This window comes from Bombus huntii, unplaced genomic scaffold (assembly GCF_024542735.1).
Source record: "Bombus huntii isolate Logan2020A unplaced genomic scaffold, iyBomHunt1.1 ctg00000061.1, whole genome shotgun sequence".
Lineage (NCBI taxonomy): Eukaryota > Metazoa > Arthropoda > Insecta > Hymenoptera > Apidae > Bombus > Bombus huntii.
The window spans coordinates 671846-692204 of NW_026099322.1; the positions used below are offsets into that span (position 1 = coordinate 671846).

General features: G+C 40.8%; 1 protein-coding gene and 2 long non-coding RNA genes across 3 annotated transcripts in view; 1 reads left to right on the plus strand and 2 right to left on the minus strand.

Annotated features, from left to right (window-relative positions):
* The window catches only part of LOC126875972 (venom serine protease Bi-VSP-like), a 198067-nt gene that overhangs the window by 13238 nt on the left and 164470 nt on the right, over positions 1-20359 (plus strand). The gene's annotated exons all lie outside the window — the stretch shown is intronic.
* LOC126876006 (uncharacterized) lies at positions 1106-13079 on the minus strand. Its single transcript, XR_007693864.1, has 2 exons — positions 12822-13079; positions 1106-1608 (listed from the first exon to the last, which is right to left on the minus strand). It is a non-coding gene; the product is annotated as an uncharacterized LOC126876006 (long non-coding RNA).
* Positions 6536-9616, minus strand: LOC126876010 (uncharacterized). Its single transcript, XR_007693868.1, has 2 exons — positions 8370-9616; positions 6536-6667 (listed from the first exon to the last, which is right to left on the minus strand). It is a non-coding gene; the product is annotated as an uncharacterized LOC126876010 (long non-coding RNA).

Below are 20359 nucleotides of genomic sequence, written 5' to 3' on the forward strand. Positions count from 1 at the left end.
TCTTCTAACGCGTTTTTAAAACGCGATGGCGCTATCACTTTCTAAAAGCGTCGTCTTTACATTTCCGATGGCCACGGGCACACCCGACTGCCAGATATACAATGTATTATAAGAGTATCATTACCATACTTTTCATGAAAAGAGCAATTTTTCTTGATAACTATACTCTGTAACATAGATTGAAGTCGCTGATTTGATCCCTCTGATATCGTTGTCTTATGAGAGTCTCGCCTGGTCTTGATTGGTTCTGTTGACTCTTATCGTTGTGAAAAATCGATTCGTTGTGTACCTTTTTTGTATAGAGAATTATTTTGTGGTAGAATATAATGTTGTTATATTTGTGGTCTTTACTTTACTAATTTTGTCACTGAGCCGCTCTTTGGTTCGTTGAGCGATTCATATTCCGCATATATTCCGTACTTGCTTCGCTTGGTACTTTTATAATTTTCGCAGTTACAATAAAAAATTTAATTCTTAACAGATTAAAGATTTAACCTCTTGCTTTATAGTGTACAATAATTTTTTTTTTTTTTTTTTTGTATAGGTTATGTGATCCATAGTTTGAGTAAGTAGTACACATATATATATATATATTTACCTGACAAGCTTTCATTTCAATCTATATTTAAGATTAATATTTTATCAGTTTCTGTTCGTAACAACATCGAAGTAGTCAATAAGTTTGAAGAGTATAATTAAGGAAGTTATGAAGCAAGAGGTTAAGAACAAATTCTGAAAGAGGTTATGTACAACTCAGTAGTACTGCTTTACATTACTTTGCGAATTACTTTTCAAGCATAAAAATAGTTTAACAGCCACTTATAGTTACTTCCTTACCATTACATTCATTAAGTTCGTTTGATTTTGTAAACAAAATAACCACTCTGACCAGTCTCTTATTTAAAATAGAATTATTTTGTCATATATCCAACAGTTTACTTTCTCTTCGTAAATATTATTAATAATTTTATCAATTTCGTATACTTCCATCCTTCGTATAAGTGACAATGAATCAGAAGAGTTTCATAGCAATATTGAACAACATACAGTCAACTACAACACCATTAGATACATCCACCATACAGTCAACTACAACACCATTAGATAACAGCAATACAATAGATTATAATTTTCTACGTGTCATTGATTCATCATCATCATTTTCCATTTTTTTAGCATATGTAAAAACGTATCTGACGTAATCTTACCTCGCTCTTTGAGTACAAAAATCCATTCAAATGAAACAAAGGGAAAAGAAATAAGAAAACAAACACTCACATACGAATCTTCATTACATAACTGTATGTACTCCTCGAGGTATAATTACTCAGACACGTTACAGCGTACCTTCTTCGTTCCCTGATGGCTGATGTTGATCGTTGACGTTTATAATGAAAGAATTTCGTCAACGGCGCCATTTGGATCCTTGTTGAAAAATTAAAATAGCCGCAACAGCACCATTAAGCTCATCACCCAGAGTAGCTCTTGTTGCTGAGTCGTGGAGGAATTATTATCATCAACGACATAAACTATACCAGTTCCGGTCTTCAGATGGTCCAGGCACTCGAACTCGCAACATCGCTCTCCAACACGGAATTTCTTGCATGTCTGTAGTAAAAAGAAATCGATCAATTGTACAGATCAATCGTCACTCGACTGCTCGAGAATTCAGATCATCCAGAGAATAGAGTAGAGACGTGGAAAAATGTAGTGCGATCATCGCAGTGGGAGGAAATAGGGGGATAGGGACCAAATGAATGAACGAGATGTTAAGGACAACTGACGATAAGTTCTTCTTTTGTCGAGAATTGCATGTTTGTGAATGATTTGTGGGTGGTTAGGTGGAGAGAATTGAAGAGTTTGGAGGTTTTGTTTTTTATTTATTTGTTGAAATTACAATCAATTCTCGCGTTGAGAATTTTCAGTAATTTTTCTGGCGTGGCGCAGTGACATGGCTGTTTATTTACAATAAGTTAATACTTATTATAGATAGGTATAATTTATAAGTATTATAAGTAAGTGCATATGCTTAATTTGGATAATTAAATGAATCTAACGTTTAGGTCTAGCGGGTAGTACCTCTTCAGCCTGCGAATCTGGTCCATCGTATCGAGTAGTCCAGTGATTAGGGGGTTTCGGTGTTTCTTGACTCTTTTGCTATATCTGTCGCTATATTTTGCTATTTCCTCTTTGACTGTAGGTATCTTGAGGTCGCGATGGATGGTTTCGTTGGTAACATACCAAGGTGCGTCTATTAAGGCTCTTAGCGTTTTCGATTGGAATCGTCGTAGTATTTCGATGTTGGAGTTACTTGCTGTTCCCTATAGTTGGATTCCGTAGGTCCAGACAGGTTTTATTACGGTCTTGTAGAGGGTAATTTTATTCTGTATGTTTAGTTTGGAGCGTCGGCCCGTGAGCCAATAGAGTTTTTTTAGTTTGTCCTTTAGTTGCTTCGTTTTATCTGAGATGTGTGTCTTCCACGTTAGTCTCCTGTCCAGGGTCATGCCCAGGTATCGGACTGTGTCCCTGCTAGGAACTGTTGCATTGTTGATGGTGACCTGGGGGCAGGTTTGTTTTCGAAGCGTGAAGGTTACATGTGAGGATTTCTTTTCGTTGACTTTGAAGCCCCATTTGTGAAACCACTTTTCCATGGAGTCGAGACTTCGCTGGAGAGTGGATGAGGCTATTACCGGGTCTGCGTGGGTAGCTAATAGCGCTGTGTCGTCTGCAAATATCGCTATTGTTATATCGTTTGATATAGGTAGGTCGGCAGTGTAGATGGAGTACAGTAGGGGTCCGAGGACACTACTTTGGGGTATGCCGGCTTCTATTGGGAATGTTGCGGAAGTGGCGTCTAGGCATTTAACCATGAATTGTCTATTGGTTAGGTAAGATTTTAGGATGGAGTAGTAGGGGTGAGGTAGGATCTTTTTAAGCTTGTATAGTAGCCCTTCATGCCATACTTTGTCGAATGCCTGTTGGATGTCTAGGAAAACCGCTGAGCAATATTTTTTCTTTTCGAGTGTTTGGCTGATCGTATGAGTTAAGCGGTGGATTTGCTCTACTGTAGAATGATGTTTTCGGAAGCCGAATTGGTGATCTGGGAGTGTTTTCAAGTTCTCTAGGATTGGAAGGAGTCGGTTCGTGAGCATCTTCTCGAATAGTTTGGACAGGGTAGGTAAAACAAGGTAGGATTGGGCGATAGGAGCTGGTTTCGTATATCGGTTTACCGGGTTTAGGGATGAGGGTAATCAATGAGATTTTCCAGGCTTTAGGATAGTGTTTCAGGCGAAGGATAGCATTAAAAATCGATGTGATGAGTGCTATCCCTTTTGTGGGAAGTTCCTTGATTGCTTTATTGCCTATTAGGTCGTGTCCTGCTGCTTTCTTGGGGTTTAGGCGACTGATTGTTTCTATAGTCTCTGCAGAGGAGAAGGGTTCGATAGGAGGGGACATTTGGAAGGGGGTGTGCAGGTATTCAGTAACGTCCGCGGCGGCTTTGGGGGAATGGGGTTTGAATACTTTTGACAAGTGTTTAGCAAACAGGTCGGCTTTTTCTATAGGGCTTCGCGCCCATCCACCTTGCGGACGGCGGATAGGTGGGATTATTTGTGGGGGGCGTGTGAGTTTCCTGGAGGCCTTCCATAGTGAGTAGTTGGAGTCGGCTGTGGGGGATAAGCTGGCGAGGTATTTATGGAAACAGTCGTTTTTATAGTTTTTTTAGGTTCTAGATAGCTTTCTAGTTGCGTTGTTTAGTTTGCGTTTGTCATCCGGTGTTCTATGGGTCTGCCATACTCTTCTTAGTCTACGTTTTTCTGCTATTTTTTTTTAGTATGTATTGGGGATATTCTTGTTCGTTGTTAGATGGCTTTGTCGGTGTGGGGAGGCGGATTGCGTTTATTATGCTCGTGTTTAAGTATTCCGTGGCTGCTTCGATTTCTTCCTTTGTTTTTAGTGGGGTGAAGGCTGAGGTTGAGTGTGTAAAGACTTCTCTGAAGAGCTGCCAGTTGGTGTGTTGGTTGTGAATGGAGCCATTAGGTGTATTCTCGATGACTGTTGAACTGACTGTTGCTATCACGGGAGAATGATCAGAGGAGAGATCAGCCGAGGAGTTGATCTGGACGTGTCTTGATGGGATATTTTTAGTTATGAAGAAGTCGAGAAGGTCGGGTATTTTGTTGGTGTCAGTGGGCCAGTATGTGGGTTCGTATGTGGTGAAGTATTTGAGGTTGTTGTTTATTATGCTGTTTAAGAGGTTTTTGCCTCTTGCTGTAACCAGTCTGCAGCCCCATTGGATGTGCTTGGCGTTATAGTCTCCTCCAACTATGAATCTATTGCCCAGGGTGTCCAGGAAGTTATCAAAGTCTTCTTTGGCGATGGAGTGTCTGGGAGGGCAGTATACCGCTGAGGTGGTGATTGAGCCATGACAGTCTTCTATTGCTACGTTTGTTGCTTGGAGGTAGTCTTTCTGGAATGATAGAAGTTCGTAGTGCTTAATACTTGCTTTGATTATTATTCCGGTGCCACCGTGGGCCTTTCCGCTGGGGTGTTGGGTATGGTAGAATTTGTAACCATTTATTTTCAGGTAGCTCTTGTCGGTGAAGTGGGTTTCCGATACGAGCATTACGTCGATTTGCTGGTGTTTTAAGAAGAGTTCTAGTTCAAGTTTGTGTTGCGCTAGACCGTTGGCGTTCCAGAGTGCTATGCGCCTTGGTTTTATTTTGAGTCGGGGCGTGCTAATTTTTCCACGATGAGTGTTAGTAGCGATAGCAAGTGATTTATTTGCTCCGATTGTTTCTCTATTAGCTTTTCAAGCCTTGGGGAGTTGTCTGTGTTAGGTGGGTTGGGGACACTGTTTTGGGGAAGATTCCTTTGGCTGTTCGGGTTATTTTGGATGCCTTGTACTGCTTGGGCATAGGAGGTTGAGGTGGAGATGAATTTGGTAGGACTGGGTGTTTGGTTGGTTGAGGGGGTTGGGGTAGTCGTGAATTTCGGCGGGCTGGGTGTTTGGTTGGATACCTCTTTTGCTCTGAGCTTAGGGTACCTGTTCGTGTATAGTGTTTTATATGCTGGGCAGCCTTTGTAGTTGGCAGGATGGTTCCCTTGGCAGTGGATGCATTTCGCTGGGGTTTCCGGTGATTTGGCGCACTGGTCAATGGAGTGAGTGCCTGCTCATTTAACGCAGCGGAAAGTATGGTTGCAGTATTTCTGCATATGACCTTACCTTTGGCACCTTTTGCATTGCACTATTTCTTTTTTCACGAGCGGTGGTTCGATCTTTACTATCGCGTTCATTAGGCGACTGATGTTGTAGATTTCTTTATTGTTCGGCTTTTGTTTAATGTCTAGGAAGAATAAGGATAACGGGTCTTTCGAGACTCTATGCCTTATATTACTTACGTCGATGACTTCGTGGCCGAGTTTTGAGAGTTCGTATTTGAGTTCGTCTATGTCTGCTGAGTGGTGTATGTTTCGTAGGACCACCCGGAAAGGCCTTTCCTGTTTGAGTTGGTAGGTGTGGAAGTTGGCGTTCAGGGTCCTGAGTGTCTTGGTGAGTTTTCTGTAAGCTTCTGGGTTCGTCGGCAGTATTTTTACTTTATTGTTACTTATCTTAAGGTTATATTCCTCCTTGCAGATATCTCTCTCTAGGGACTTGATCATTGTCTGTATGTCGATGACGTCGTCCACAAATATTGGTGGGGGAGGGGGGATTCTCTGTGAGTGTTGGTTTGGTGGCGGTTCTACGATTTCCATGGCGTCGTTTGAGGATTCCAATACGGCGAACCTGTTGTGAGTGTTTATTTGCGTTGTTGTTTCTATTTTCCTTTTCTTTGTAGTATTAGCGTCGTTAGTGCGGAGAGTTCTGCTACACTTCTGCCACGGGGGAGGTAGCGCGGGGTAGCGCGGGGTTCCAATTATTTATCATGATCCTGATTTCCTTATTCTGAAAATTTGAAAGGAAGTTTTGTAGTTTGATACTTTCAGCGACAAAGGGTCAATATTGCTTTAGTATATTTCGTCAAATATACATGTATATCTATATGTCGGAGATGAAAGGACACCGGAACCTTTGGATAGCCCCGCAACATTGCAATCTAAAGTCTACTATAACTGTAACTAAACTATTGTAGTTATTCAATCCGATTGTAATTGTTCGAGATTAGTGACGGTGAGCTTTGGCTCGAGGTGACAGTCTGTCGTCCAACGTAGCCGCGGACAAGGGATGAACGCTTTGCCTAACAAAGGTATGGAGTAATTCTATAGCTCTCCTTAAAAGAAATATTCGTGGCGACACGCGACAGTAAACATTCCAACGGTTTCTCTCCCGTGGCTCGCCACACGCAGACCCTATTCTTCGAGTAAGATGATTGCCGGATGTCGATGCGTCTCCGCAGTACATGTTCGGCTAGCCCGAGGGCTCGTTATAAATCTTAAGGTTTAGTTAACTAAAGTCCTTCAAACAGACAAACAGTCTTTGTCCCAACTACAGGAAGATAGGGGAGACATATTTTTCAACGAGCGGCGTCTCCCACTAGCAACTTTCCCTCGAGGGCGGCTAGCATCTTTTTCTAACCACCGATATGGAGATTGACCAATTAGCAGCAACGCCAATTTCCCTTACTTTCTGAACGAAGGCTTTTCTCGACGAATCCGATGATCTCGTGTCCTTAGACACACCCCATTATAGTTTTCCTCTGTGGCATCATCGGGACGAGAAAGGCATTCTCTCGCTCGCGATCTCACTGATGAAAGGAGTAACTCTTTACGACCAGTGAATATTACGCGTCCGACTTAGATTTTGTGAGTACGTTCATCTATCATCCCGTCGGCCGCGGATTCGTTATTGAACCTAGGATCATTGTCATTAGTTTCTCGAGTACCTAACTACCACGGTTACTTGTCCGGTTCTATAATAATCGTATTTGCACTAGTCAATGTCTTCTCTATTGCATAACGACAACGTGTAACCCAAACGCAGATTCGTTTCAAGCCCCTAACCCTAATTCTAATGTAAACCCTACATATATGATATGTAATTTATAAACAGAATTCATTGTAATGATATAGATAGATTTCTTAGATAGTTAAAGAAGGTAGTTGTTCGCAATCATGCACTTGACAACATATTCAAAAGTCATTGAAATCGGAAAAGACGTTACGGTTCTATAGTTTCACCCAATCAATATTTATTAATCATAAACGAAGTAGCTATAAATCTTGACAATTCCCAGTTAAACTTAAAATAATTATTGCATTTTTAAAAATAATGAAAATTTATTATTTGCATAAGCGATCTAATGATCATTCTTGCGTTCTTCATTGTAAATTAAAATAAATAAATTATACACTTTACTTTGTACCGCTTAGGACTGAATTATAACTTTACCGAAACAGTGCAAAGCATTCTTTAAAATTCTCTAAAATTCATTTGCATTCATCTCATTTATATACATATATTTATACATATGTTGAGTTGATAGTAAAAAGTACTTCAATGGAAATTATTTAATAATAATAATTATCTATTGTGCCCTGTTCTTTAAGGATTAAGTATGTAGTAGTTCCTGTGCTCACAGTTAGAAAATAAATTATCTATCTTGTCTTGTGCGTTCGGTTCCTCATTGTGTCTTTTGATGCCGTTGATGACACATATCACTTCATAGTGAAAAAAGCAACATTCAATCACGGACCAGCAACATACTCGAAATCTTATAAGGAAATTCAAGAAATTCAAAATAAAATAGAGTCGAACTCAATCCTAAAATCAAATGGAGTTATTACTACTCGACCGAACTATTTTCAATCAACTCTCATTGAGAATTATAAGTAAATTCTTTTGGCGTGGTACTGTAACAAGCAAAATTTAACATAATTTTGAGACGAAACGCGAAAGTAAATCGATAAAAAGGAGGGAGGGTTATATTTCCCCTTTCCTTCTTGAAAATAGGCCGAAATCACGTTGAAGCGGATCAAATAGTACAATTACATAGTCAAATAAATACTAACAAAAGGGAAGCCAGCACCAATACCTTGGGCCTTGATATATGTTGACAAGGACACACTTCTGATTAACTTCCAGAAGATTTTAGCCATCACTCGTTAGTCCTTAAAAATTTATGAACAGAAGCATATTGCTACTACTATGTACAGCGTGTTAAAAAATTTATTTGTCAAAAAAGTGGAACGCCAAATTTCCTGAATGTTGAAATGGTTACCACTTCTAAGAAAATTCTACATCTGGTCTTTTTAGTTTTCTCAAGCACTGAAGCCATTGACAGCGCGTAGACAAAAGACTGCGACGAAGTCAGGCCATAAACAGTAGACAGGCGACGTTGGCTTCGGGGTTTTCAGTTATTGGGTAATGTCACGACCGGCATACTTCAAATCCGACGGACTGACGATAGAGATAAAGATGTGGCGGCACTCGGCGACAATGTATATCGCTGAAGTGCCTAATGAACCATCAACATCCCAACGGTCCTTCCACCGAAGGTTCTAGAAGAAAGAGCACGTGGCAACGATCGCGGACGCCTAGCAAATGCATGGACGGTGGGGTTGTTGAGGGATGACAAAAGAAAGTAATCGGATCCGATCGAAAGTAAAATCATAAGAGTCAGTCTTAGAAAGTCACGCCTAGAGTTCGGAAGTAGATTGTAAAGTGTATTGATGTTAGAAAAAAAATAAAGTTTTCTTTTTTATTTTTACCTCAAATTCCTTTTTTTATTTTGTTATTTTACGTGACAAGAGCGTCGCTTCGCGGTGAACCTTTAAGGAGTAGCATGCTACGGAGATCGAGTATAAAATCGAGGAAAAGCGAAAACTCGATCACAGAGGTCGAAAGGCTGTAGCGAAACGTTCACCACGAAGTACAATATTTGTCGCGTTGATCTCGAGCAAAGAATCTTTAGTCTTCCAAAAACGTGCAATACATGTATTAGAGTAAGACAAGTTACTGAATCCAGGAATCTTAAATTCCACCGTCATTAATATTCATTATCACAAAACAGCGGATTTTTATGCAATTATGGGTGATTCGAAGATACGAAAATTCATAGAATGCGTATGACGCAAAATTTTGTAAAATATCCAAAAGTACAGCACTATCGATGATATTTAATGGATAGAAACATACTTTTGCCCAAGTCCTTTCGATTGTATCAAATCTTTCAATTGTATTATTGTATCCACGAAAATATGCATTTGCATAAAGATCCGCAATGCAATTATCGCAATTTTTCATCAACAATGATTGATTAAAAATTCAATCATTAGGCGAGCGAATAAAAATTAGAGTAAGAACGTAGGTTAAAATAATTGTCGTAAATTGTCGTGGGTAGTTAATGTTAAAAATTAGTACTTTCCTTTGTTATAAAAGTTCCTGAAATTGTTCGTACAAAAGCTCCATCTTATAGAATATAGTGCAATAATCGTTATACTAGTAAAATAATAACATCATAAATATACAAAATATATTAACGAGATGAAAATAATATGGACAACGTGGTGTATGGCCACGAGTTTTGTACATATGTACGTGTAAGTATTTGTAGATCGATTAGCAATCGCAGAGACCTCGTGCGCATGTCACGCGACGAGATAGCGCAATTATTTTTATTATGATGTAAATCGTTCTTAGATGTTTTGTAATAAAACTTGCCAGTAAAACCTTCCCTGGATTCTGCTAATAGTTCTTCACCACTTGTTCCTTAGTCGATTGAATTAACGATACAAATAAGTATGAGATTATCTTAGGAAATCTCATTAATATTTTTGTCGACATCTGCGACGTAAAAGCGGGGTAATAATATTTTGAAGTTTTGACGACGCGTTGCTTACTATAGATATTGTCTGTACAGGATTCATCAATTTTTAGAGAGCCTAGTCTCGCCGAGATGGAGATAATCCTCTTTAAAGCTGAACGTTTTAACACGTAATCCCACTAGCAAGCCATTGCAAAAATGATATTTCGATTAATGATGGAAAATCGCTTTTGAAGACAGAAAAATCTTCTTCGAAGGAAAAATTTGACCTAAATCTTTCGAATAAAATTAACGTAAAATCTGTGTTACGCCACGAGGCTTACCACAGGCTGTATTTTCTAACCGTCGCTCGCGGCCCTACAGTGTCGCAGGCAGATCGCCCTATCTGTCCGTCGGATCATATACAATGTATCGACGAGAGCATAGTTGTTGCCAAGCAGCGAGCTCTAGAAACGTCGATTTTTGACCGTTACGTTTTTCACGCAAGAAGAGGCATACGTGATCATAGGCGCGAGCGGTGGCGTGACCCGAGCATAGTGGGGGTCATCTTCCAAATGAGACAAAGGAATAATCGAAGGGGATCAGTTCCTTCTGACGAGTCAAACGTGACACTTCGACAAATCTGACGAGCAAACGAATTTATCTAGAGATATCGTAAAGTCGAGTCAAATTTCTGTAACATATTCATCATATTATTGTAAAATATATCACTCTATGTTAACCTGTTAATACAGTGTTACATTCATTAAACCACCTCTGTTGTCTTAACCGAAACAGGGGAACGACTATTTCGCGGCGTCGATTAACATAGTCGTCGCGAGAATTTACGCCTCTCGCTGACGCGTCCTCGCGACCGCATCTCTCCGCGAACGGTCGTACCAACTGTAACAAAGCATTTATTGACAAATTTAATATCTTTCTCCATAATCTCCATAAATCTGCAATACCCTTCCTTTGTATTTGTGTGCGTTATTGAATTGAATAAGACACCGATATAACAAGTTATAAATCACAGTTTATTCCAACAACGTCTCTCCGCGAACGGTCCTAACAATCTGTATATAAAATCGATAATTTCAGCATTCAACATGCTGTATATTATAATGCCAAGTTCACGTTATGTTCATAAAGAGTACAGAGATAATCTTCCAAGAAATTTCTCCCTAGAAGTGCTTGAAATCTCTTCTTGAAGAATCTTAGAAATGCGCGAAGAATATTCCAATTTCAGAGTGTTTCGAGAAATATCGTCGAGCTACAAATACCTGGAATTCGAATCGCAGCGAGTATTCGACGTATGCGTGGGAGTCGTTCGTGCTGTTACAGTGGAGAAACATGTTTTTGTTTTTACGGAGGTACAATTCAAGACTAATTGTAGATGTAACGCGATTTAAAGCTATAATAAGCGTGGAAAAACCATTCGCGATCGGCCAATTACTTTTTCCACTGTCAATTTATTAATTACGATTGCTTCTGAAAGTTTTCCTACGCGTAACTGCTAAACGAGAATTTTCCCATAGATCCCAGAAATTTCGTACACTTACTTTGCCATACCAGCTACCACAAGCAACCAAGAAAATATCGATGTCTTAATTTTCGCAACTTTCAGACATTCTTGAAATTTAGATAAATACAAATACAAATGCAAAACAATGCCGTTATAGATAAATACAAAAATTTCGAAGTTTTCCGCTTCTCAGAGAAATTTTGCTTGCATGTGTACGCAGTGCTCAGAAACTCGGCAGATTTAAGCCTAAAAGGATTAAAATTCGATGAAAAGATTACGAGATAATAAACTTCAAAGTCGATTACCACGGAAGTTTACATCGTGTGAAAGATTAAAAGGAATATTCTGACGAGCAGCTCTTAATAGTTTCAGCGTCTAATCCTCTAAAAACGTGACATTAATTGTTCGTGCCAAAGAGGCAGCTACGAATTGCAAAATATCGCGAGAATTCGATCTCGACGGGCGTAGAAAAGGCAGGGGCGGGAGAACAAAGGAGGATAACGTCTCAGATTTAAAAATGCGCTTGTCACATGATTTTTAAAACTTGTTTTTTTCGGTATCTAAAGCACACTTACAAACACGATTTTTTTTTTTAATTCGGTGAGCCGCGGAGAGCTGAATACGACTTTCGTATGGAAAGTCACGAAGGTACGATACGTTATATTTTTGCGAACTACTTACTTCATCTAGTCGGTTTTTTTCTTCTTTTTTCTTGAAGGAACGCATGGTTCTATATCGCTCTCTTTCTCTTCTTCTTCTTCAATGTAATTTTCACGTAGGAGACTTATCCGCCTCAAGTACGTATTATAATCTTTTATTGTAGACCATCGACGAAATGATTCTTCTCGATACCGTTTAGTAGCATCGTTATGGAAAATTCTTCTCTCTTCTCATTTTAATTCCCTTAACAGTCAATGGAATCCGATGCTATGCGCACAGCTACGTACGTGCAGTGCTATATCATCTCTACTCCATAAATATCGTTCACTGCCCCAATATTAAGGTTCAACATACGAGAGTTCGCGACCTTTATCGTAGTTTCTGTCGCTAATTAATATTAACGTGATGCAATCTGAAGCGACGAGTAATGAATATGCCCCTCTAGCGTGACGAGTTATCAATCATACATGTTACGAGACGATTGTACCATTATTCGGTGCCAACTAGTAAGGTTGCGGAGAAGCATGATGTCGACGACAGACGAGATTAATCTTACTGATTGCAGTCTTGACACAGACACGCACATATGTAAATGGGACACTTGTAAAGTTTCTATCACGATCATTGTATTCTTTTTTTGCTTACGTAAAATGTGAAAGGCATTGTGACTCGTTTGCGATCATTGATAGTTTGTTTGGTGAGTGTGCTGTTATGAGTGGGATTAGTAGATGAAAAGATGATTTAACGTGGCGATTTTTATGATTGTAAATATTGACATCTTTTGACGCCGATTTGTATGTTTTTTTAATATTAATGTAATATCGTGATATAATGTGTTTACAAAGAGTGGACAATAGAGATGTTAATCAGATAGAAAAAGACGATTATTGTTCAACCTGAACTATTCACGCCAAACGCACAGAAAACAGCGTAATCCACACTCTCTCGGCAACGCCACTCGCAACCTCTGTCTCCGCTCAGCTCGCACTCGGCTCCTCGACTCGCACTCTGCTTTTCGACTAACGCTCTGGCCGTTGCCGCATTCTGTTGTCTTTTTCCTAGGCCCACCGCACACGTGTTCTGCAGGCGCTCGTGGCCAGGGTCACGTAGGTCTTTTCCACGAAACTATGCACTTGAAAAGACCGATGACACATTGATGGGTCCGACGACGCCTCGGCTCTCGCGACATTGTTCATAGTTCGCCCGATATTTCTTAGGCCTTTCGTCCACGATACTACACTCGGCCATCCTGCAATAACATCTGCCCTCAGATGTTGCGCTCGCTCTCGCTATCGTCTGATGCGTCATCTTCGGCGTTCAGGACCCAGGGTTTCATGAAATCTGCAGTCGTCGAGGTGTGCGCGGGCCCCTCATGCTCCCCTACTTTCTCCACAGTGTAGCGGTCATTTCGTATGGCTCGCGCGACCCGGTACGGACCTAAAAATCTGCCCCCGAGTTTTAACCCTGCGCCGAACTGCGTTCTCTTTATGGCGACAAGGTCCCCCCTTCGATACTGCTTCGCGCTCTTTCTTCTTTTATTGTAACTTCGACGATTCTCCTCTTGAGTTGCGGCGATCTTCCTCTTCGCGTCCTCACGTAGCTCGCGACGTTGTTCTTCAAACCTCGAGGCCCACTCTTCGTCGATCAGCTTTCTAACCTTCGCCTCTTCCCTGACTTGCATTTCGACCCCGACCAGTAGCTGGAAAGGAGTCTTCCCTGTGCTTCTGTTTACGGTGGAATTTAGGTGTTTCTGAACCTGATCGACATGCTTATACCAGTCATCGGGTTTAGGGGCAGTCAGTTTAGTTAGTAATGGTATGAGGGTCCTGTTTATCCTCTCCACCTGCCCGTTCCCCCTCGGCGCCCCCGTCGTGATTAATGAATGCTTTATGTTTTCTCCTTCGCAATACTCTCGGAAAGCGTTGGACGTGAACGCTGTTCCCCGATCGGAGATGATTCGCCGTGAATTCCCAAAAATAGCCGCTTGCTTCTTCAGTCGGTCGACAACATCAGCGGTATTAGTAGACCTGGTGGGATAAAGCCACGTGAACTTCGTGAACGCATCCACCACTACAAAGATGTGCGCGTATCTCTTCTTTGTAGCTGTCATGGGGCCCACATGATCAATATGGTAAGTATCTAACGGCGTGTCGCCTTTGTCCAGCGGATTAAGATATCCCTCTTGCCTGCCTGACTTCCGTTCGGCTAGGATACAGTCGAGACAGTTGGATACCACGCGTTCGACCTTTTCGCGCAACCCCTTGAACCAGAAGTCCTTCTTGACCATAGCTTCGGTTTTGGTAACCCCGAAATGCCCACGCTCGTGCGCTTGCCTGACTACTTGCGTCTGCATCGCCTTCGGTACTACTATTAGCACATCGTCCTTACACTCCTTATACAAAATATCGTTTCTTATCACGTACCCATCGGCCTGACTGCACGTTGCGGCGTCCAAAATCCTACGGACTTCAATGTCCTCGTTCTGTGCCCTTCTCAACCGTGCAATCAGCCCGTCTTCACTCTCCGTTACATACATAGTGCTCGGCAGGGGGTTCCTACTCAGAGCATCTACATGCTGCATACTTTTTCCCGGCCGATGACATACTTGATACTTAAACTCGCCTAGCAACAAGGCCCATCTAGCCACACGCACACACAAGTCTTTCTTTCTCATCGTCATGGCGAACGCTTGACAATCCGTAACAATAGTAAACGGCACACCTAACAGATATACCCTGAACTTCTTCAACGCTTTTACTATTGCTAGCACCTCTAGTTCGTAGCTGGTGTACTTCGCTTCTGCGGGAGTTGTTTTTCCGCTGGCAAAGTAGACTGGATGGAATTTACCGTCGTTCAGATCCAGTTGCATTAATATTGCTCCGTAACCCTCTGCGGACGCGTCAGTATGCAACTCGGTCTCTGCGCCTATTCTATAGAGTGTTAAAACAGGCCCGCTGGTAAGCGCTGCTTTCAAAGTTCCGAAAGCTTCTGATTCCCGATCCCCGAACTTGAAGTCTATCCCCTTTTCCAACAGATCGGTTAAGGGTTTGGCAATCTTCGCGTAACCTCTAATGAATTTTCGGAAATATCCTGTAAGCCCCAAAAAACTCTGGACTTTTCTAACCGATGTTGGCTTGGGAAAGTTTGCAACGGCCTTAGTTTTATGAGCGGACGGCTTTATGGTGTTTCCCGAGACCATGTGTCCCAAATACTCGATTTCCCTCTGCATAAAACGACATTTTTTCCAATTTATGACTAGCCCATACTGCCCAGTTAATTCTACGACCATTTGCAGGCGCTCCCATGCCTTCTCTAAATTCTTCGCAAGGATAATGATATCGTCCATGTACACGATGACAATACCCTTATCCATCAGTTCTTTGTAGATCTTCGATATGTACTTTTGGAAGACAATAGGGGAAATTTTCAGACCAAACGGCAACTTCAGAAATTCGTATTGCCCCGTGGGCGTAACAAAAGAGGTGTACTTCTGGCTATCCTTGTCTAGACTTACGTGGAAAAACCCATTTTTTAGATCTATTGTTGTAAAAAGCTGGGCGCCCTGCAACGCGTCTAAAACGTCTTCAATTAACGGCAACGGAAAATGCGGACACTCAATGAGTTCGTTAAGCTCACGAAAATCGACGCAAACCCTGATGGAGCCATCTTTCTTTCGGACTACCGCTATCGGGCTCGCATACTCCGAGTCTGACGGTTTGATGACACCCTCGTTTGTCCACGCTTCCATCAGATCATCTACTTCCTTTCTTTCCGACGGCGCCAGTCTTCGCGGTCTTCGCGCTACCGGTTTGTCGCTTTTCAGAACTATTTTCGCGGTTATCCCGACGTCTCTCTTCTTCTCCGGCCTATACCCTTTAATAATATCTCGAATCGCTTCACGATAATGCGGTTCTCGTACATGCGACAAGTCGATCTCGTCGGATTGTTCTATCGCGTTTATCCTCAGTACATCCGGCGCGTCCTCGTGACCGTCGGTCTGATCGTCGAGTCGTAAAAATGTCACCTCGCCCCGTTTGACTCGCAACTCTACCTGGTCTAAAAAATCGGTACCTAAGAGTAGACTGTGTCTTGTCATTACCTTATTCGAGACAACATGCAGGGTGACAGTAAAGTCGTACCCGTCGACCGTCATTACCCTTGTAAACTCGCCCCAGGTACTATTGCCAGCGGAACCAAAACCATCAAACCTAAGTTTGCAGTTTCCTAACCTCGCATACTCATCCGCTCGTATGAACGTAAGGTCACTACCTGTATCCACTAACGAGACAAACCTGCAGCCATCTATCGACACGTCCTTCACGTACTTCTTCCTCCCCGGTCTTGAGATTACGTAAGTCTTTACTTGTCGCGCTGTACAATTCGCCGCCACATGTCCAAACTCGTTGCATTTGAAACACTTCATACCTTTTCCTTTCTCCGGGCACTTAACCCTTAGATGATCCTCACTACCGCAAATGGAGCATCTTCTTTTCTTCATTGCGTCTACAAATTGACTGGGCTTCCCGTTCTTCTGGGTTTTAGCCGGCTTCACAATCGACTTTGCTCTGCGATTCTTCTGCTCTTCGTACATCACTAACCTCTTCCTCAACTCTTTGATTGACGTAGCGCCGTACAATACAGCCTTATTGTTCTCGCCGTCTATTATTCCATCCACTATGTATTCCACCTTTGCTTCCTCCTCCATGTCCACATGGCTGGCTATTTCGAGCATGCGGTACATGTAAGCCAAACATGCTTCATCACTCTCCTTTTTCGTTTCTTCAAGTTTCTGATGAACTTGCCTACTGTTGACTTTCCTCGAAAATTCTTTCACTAGCCCCCTCTTCAACTCATGCCAAGTTCTGGCATGACACTCGAAGCTCGCGAATATTTTCGCTGATCCCTTCAGCAGCTTCCTGGCGTAGACTGCCTTCTGCCCATCCGACCACATGCACGTATCAGCGACTTCCTCGAACGACTCGAACCATCGTTCGACATTTTCACCTCTGTTGCTACTAAACGACTCTAATGCATCTTCGACGTCTCTAAAACTCAGTGTCGAACCAACACATGCCCTTCGACAACATTCGTCACGGTCCTGATGCACCCTTCGCGTATCTCTCTTGTATCCTCTTGCGTTTTTCTTGTCATCTTCATCCTCACTTTCGTCGTCGCTTTCTTCTTCCGACGATATGTCGTTACCATCCATGGCCGCTTGTAGCCGTGCGCGTAATTCTACTTTTCTTCCCGTCGTTTTTAAACCCAAACTAGCGAGGCGCTCCTTCAACTCCTTCGTATTCATTTTCTCAACATCTTCATCTTCGTTACAATCACGCTCAGCTCTCTGTACATTTTCTAAATCTCGTTGACCGGTTAGCTCTTCACCGCCCGTCGATCCCTTACGATACGATTGTCCAGCCCTACACGACCGATTCAGCCTTGCAATCAGCACTGACCTCGCACCCGATATAGGGAGGTCCATTCGCGCGAGCTTACTCCTCAGCTCCTCCAGCGTCGAACCCTCTTCACCCGACAATCGCTCGTCCCCGACGTTTGCCATTTTTCACACTACACAAACTTAAACCGTCAACGATATCGTCTTTTACCGCACCGGTAAATTCACAACTAGCTCGAATAGCTCTGTTAAATCGTTTCGTTTTGTCTGTCTTGTCCAATCCCGGCTGCGCCCCCAAAAATATGTAATATCGTGATATAATGTGTTTACAAAGAGTGGACAATAGAGACGTTAATCAGACAGAAAAAGACGATTGTTGTTCAACCTGAACTATTCACGCCAAACGCACAGAAAACAGCGCAATCCACACTCTCTCGGCAACGCCACTCGCAACCTCTGTCTCCGCTCAGCTCGCACTCGGCTCCTCGACTCGCACTCTGCTTTTCGACTAACGCTCTGGCCGTTGCCGCATTCTGTTGTCTTTTTCCTAGGCCCACCGCACACGTGTTCTGCAGGCGCACGTGGCCAGGGTCACGTAGGTCTTTTCCACGAAACTATGCACTTGAAAAGACCGATGACACATTGATGGGTCCGACGACGCCTCGGCTCTCGCGACATTGTTCATAGTTCGCCCGATATTTCTTAGGCCTTTCGTCCACGATACTACATTAATATAGAGTGGAATAGATACACCATTGAGGATTAAATGTTTTTAATCTTTCGTTTCTAAGCTTTAATTAATTACGTTTCAGAGTTACTCGAATGAACTATATCTTAAAGAATAAAATTCGAGTTTGATTATGTGTTCGTAAAAATTGGATTAAATTTGAGTTATTGCCACTTCAAGACACTTCGTTACAATAATCATTGTAAATAAAATTAAGAAGTTAAGTAAAACTAGGAACATTATATTTGTCTACGATTTTTTACATTTCTGCGAGACGCACATGTTTCATTGCTAACGAAATAATTAAGTTTATTATAAAATATGAAGGTAAATACGCTTCGTATTAGCAAGTTAATTTTCGAAAGCTAAATGTAGATATTATTATTTGAATGTCATAAATACCCGATACAACAAGTACATACATGAAGTGACACACACTTGTGTATTCATGAGTTTTTAATTGCCTTCTACGAGTTTACGAATTATAAAATTTTATAATTACAAATTACACACTCGAATGATAGATTATTTAAATATTTAAATACGTGTAATAAAATTTCGATTTATTCGATAAATATTATGTTCAGATAAACTCTCCGTTTTGTCTACTTTTCATATCTTTTGGAATCTTGTTAAAAAATAATGAAAAATGGGGTTCGTTATAAATTCATGATTTAGTTAACGATGTTCAAGGACGTTTAATCTGAAGGATCAGAAGGAAAATCACGATCGTTACGAGACAACGTGAGAAAATTTAATGCCGCAGATTGTCTGAAATCAGCCATAATCGCATTGTTACTTACTCAGCGATTCTTAGATCCTTTAGTTCTGTTTGTTTTGCCGACGAAACACGTATAACATAATCTGTTACCGATACTAGGTGATAAATGAACAATAAGGAAGTGAAACTGGTAAATTCCATGAAGGAATACATTATCAGTTTGGAAAAGATAGATGATCAAGATAGATCACGATCATTATGTATTAGTATGGCAAAATGAAGACTGAAATATTTGCACGATATTACAGTAAATAATTAATAACAGATTTCGTGTTAATAAAATGATAAAAAATATTAAATTTAGGTTTAATATTTTAAGCATTTAAGAAAGATGGAACAGAAAACTGTGATAGGCTTTGATCTTTGAGTATTAGATGGTACGATGAGTATCGTTTTCGAAAAAAGAGTATTAATAAATGTAAAGCATTTTAAAAATGAAAATTTTCCATTAGCAAATTTCTCGTCTCTTCTAGTCAGAAATTAAAATTGAATGAACTGTTTTTGGGTAATATTATGGAATTCTCTTTAGTTACGTGTTTATAATACATAACAGAAATGTATCTATTATTCAAGATCCATCGTTCTACTGTTATGGAAACCAGAAGCGAACACAGATTTCCCTCAGTCCGACCTCTACACAGTCAGTGAAAGCATTTTCATACAACAAAGTAAAGATAAAAAATTTTCCTTCGACGACGCAATGCGATTCCAGTCACGTTGCTTAATGATCTATCAAGGTAGACAGGATTCTTGAGGAAACAATGTAATTACGTGACTACGATCATAATTTTTCTAAGGTCTCTGTACCCATAAACAATATTGTGATCCCGTTTGTTATTTAATATAATTACTTATATCTAGTTATATTTAGTTATTAAATATTAGCATGATTTACTATATGTAATTCAGTAAATCGGTACAAGATCTAAAGAAAATATTTCTTACGTATGATTTTGACGAACTTTGTGTAAAAATCTATAAAACTAGAAGTTGCTTAGTTTATATACAGATAAAGAAAAGCATCGTTTATATCGTCGAGATATCACATTTATATCATTTTAAAAATAAAAATTCTTTATCAAAGCGAAGAACATTTTCATAAAAAATTACGAACAGAATATCTCGATTCTGCAATCTACTGTAAACAAGATAAGTATCGATAATGAATAAATCTTGACATTGAATTTTATTCAAAAAGTTACAGTGATATCAAATAATCCGTAATGACATTGATTACTCCAATCATATCAGTCAACTACTACCTACCGCGTAATACGCGATCGATTTTCAAACGCACCCCCCTCCCTCCCCCCACCAAATAGAGTTTCCAGTGTAATTCTGTTATTCTTGAATCTTCGGCTTGTTTTTCATTTTTTAGCTCACTTTAAAATTTCTTCTGGCTTCAATTGTGCTACGATTTAAAGTTTTCCGTGTATACGTTTAGGACGTTACTGCGTGCGGAAATAGTACAGAAGGCCTCTAATTATACCGTCTACAATATTATTTATAGACTTTGAACCATATAGTACGT